The sequence below is a fragment of the Pseudorca crassidens genome, chromosome 5 (assembly GCF_039906515.1).
Source record: "Pseudorca crassidens isolate mPseCra1 chromosome 5, mPseCra1.hap1, whole genome shotgun sequence".
Classification (NCBI taxonomy): Eukaryota; Metazoa; Chordata; class Mammalia; order Artiodactyla; family Delphinidae; genus Pseudorca; species Pseudorca crassidens.
In genome coordinates, this window is record NC_090300.1 from 83,301,698 (window position 1) to 83,304,660 (window position 2,963).

Here is a 2,963-nt window from a genome sequence, read left to right on the forward strand (position 1 = left end):
TGACATAAATCACGGCAAGATCCTTTTTGACCCACCTCCTAGAGAAATGGAAATAAAAACAAAAATAAACAAATGGGACCTAATGAAACTTCAAAGCTTTTGCACAGCAAAGGAAACCATAAACAAGACGAAAAGACAACCTTCAGAATGGGAGAGAATATTTGCAAATGAAGCAACTGACAAAGGATTCATCTCCAAAATATACAAGCAGCTCATGAAGCTCAATATCAAAAAAACAAACAATCCAATCTAAATATGGGCGGAAGACCTAAACAGACATTTCTCCAAGGAAGATATACAGATTGCCAACAAACACATGAAAGGATGCTCAACATCATTAATCATTAGAGAAATGCAAATCAAAACCACAATGAGGTATCACCCGCACACCGGTCAGAAAGGCCATCATCAAAAAATCTACAGGCATTAAATGCTGGAGAGGGTTTAGTGAAAAGGGAACCCTCCTGCACTGTTGGTGGGAATTTAAATTTAATTTAAATTAAATTAATACAGCCACTATGGAGAACAGTATGGAGGTTCCTTAACTAAAAATAGAACTACCATACGACCCAGCAATCCCACTACTGGGCATATACCCTGAGAAAACCATAATTCAAAAAGAGACATGCAGCGCGAAGGGGCGGGGCACGGTGTCGGGCACAGGGCACAGCGCAGGGCAAGGCGCAGGGCGGGTGACGTCGACGCCCGGCGGGTGACGTCGACGCCCGGCGGGAAGACGGTGATGGCGTGAGGGTGACGGGGGTGAAGGCACCTGCACCACGCGCTCCTGCCCGGACCCAGACATGCCGGTTCTGGTGAGGCAGAAACTTGAGAGGAGCCGTCCTCTCCCTGAAGCCTCGTGGTGGAACAGCTGTCTGACCCGTTCAAAGGGAAGGATGAAATCTCTTCACACGCACGCGATGTGAATGGAAGAGGCCTGTCACTATGCGAACAGTACGGCACTCTGAACACAGACTAAAGACAGCTCTCATCTCAAAGAACCCAGCGCTTGTGTCACAGTATGAGAAGTTAGATGCTGGGGAAAAGCATCTGATGGACGAAGCCTTCCGGCCAAACAGTGATTCTTTGGACCCATTACTTTGCATTCGCAGTCAGACTGGATAACCTCCCATCCTGAGGCTCCCCAAGACTTTGAAGAGTTTTTCAATGATCCTTACAGAAAGACACCCTCTCCACAGAAGCATAGTATTTATATACAGTGCATTGGATTGCTAGGAAACACCAGAAGTATCAGTGAAGAATATGTGAAATGGCTCAAGGGCTACTGTGAAGCATTTTTCTATGGCTTGACGGTAAAACTCCTAGAACCAGTTCCTGTCTCTGCAACGAGATGTTCCTTTAGAATCAATGATAACACACAGAACCTACGGATTCACGCAGGGCAGATCCTGAAGTTCTTAAAAAAGAAGAAACCTGAAGATGCTTTTTGTGTTGTGGGAATAACAATGATCGATCTTTACCCAAGAGACTCCTGGAATTTTGTCTTTGGACAGGCATCCTTGACAGATGGTGTGGAGATATTCAGCTTTGCCAGGTGCGGCAGTGATTTTTACAGCTCACACTACAAAGGCAAACTGAAGAAGCTGCAGAAGAAATCTTCAAGTGACTACTCAGTGTTTGATAATTATTACGTTCCTGAAGTGACTAGTGTTTTGCTGCTTTGGTCCTGTAAGACTTTAACCCATGAGATTGGACATATCTATGGACTTCGGCACTGCCAGTGGCTCGCATGCCTGACGCAAGGCTCCAACCACTTGGAAGAAGCTTACCAGCGTCCCCTCGACCTTTGCCCCATCTGTTTACGCAGAGTGCTATCGGCTTCCACCTTAAAGACAGATACAAAGGGACACGGGTTCCAGCCCTGGCCCGGGAAGATCCCACATGCCGCGGAGCAACTAAGCCTGTGCGCCACAACTACTGAGCCTGCACTCTAGAGCCCATGAGCCACAACTACTGAGCCCATGAGCCACAACTACTGAAGCCCGCGCACCTAGAGCCTGAGCTCCGCAACAAGAGAAGCCACCGCAATGAGAAACCCATCCACAATGAAGAGTAACCCCTGCTTGCAGCAACTAGAGAAAGCCCACGGGCAGCAATGAAGACCCAACGCAGCCAAAAATAAATTAAATAAATAAATAATAAATTTACTTTAAAAAAAAGACATGCACCATAATATTCATTGCAGCACTATTTACAATAGCCAGACATGGAAGCAACCTAATTGTCCATCAACAGATGAATGGATAAAGAAGATGTGGCACATATATACAAGGGAATATTACTCGGCCATAAAAGGAAATGAAATTGAGTTATTTGCAGTGAGGTGGATGGACCTTGAGTCTCTCGTACAGAGTGAAGTAAGTCAGAAAGAGAAAAACAAATACCATATGCTAATACATATATATGGAACCTAAAAAAAACTGGTTCTGAAGAACCTATGGGCAGGACAGGAATAAAGACACAGATGTAGAGAATAGGCTTGAGGATACGGGAAGGGAGAAGGGTAAGCTGGGACGAAGTGAGAGAGTAGCACTGACATATATACACTACCAAGTAAAATAGATAGCTAGTGGGAAGCAGATGCATGGCACAGGGAGATCAGCTCGGTGCTTTGCAACCACCTAGAAGGGTGGGATAAGGAGGGTGGGAGGGAGATGCAAGAGGGAGGGGATATGGGGTATACATATGCATATAGCTGATTCACTTTGTTATACAGCAGAAACTAACACAACACTGTAAAGCAATTATACTCCAATAAAGATGTTAAAAAAAAAAGGCAAGAAATGAGAAATAAAAGAACAAAGCACAAGAGGACAGATAGGAGAGAAATAGCAAGTGTTAGACTTAAACTGTATCATTAACTATTAATTATTTTAAATGTCAATGGTCTATGATCCAATTAAAAGACAAAGTTTGTCAGAGCAAATAAAAACACAGAAACC

The 2,963-nt window shown here is 44.3% G+C and overlaps 1 pseudogene; it reads left to right on the top strand.

Moving 5' to 3' along the window:
- The first annotated feature begins 743 nt into the window (after window positions 1-743).
- On the top strand, window positions 744-2,616 carry LOC137225163 (archaemetzincin-2 pseudogene; annotated as a pseudogene).
- The last annotated feature ends 347 nt before the right edge of the window (window positions 2,617-2,963 follow it).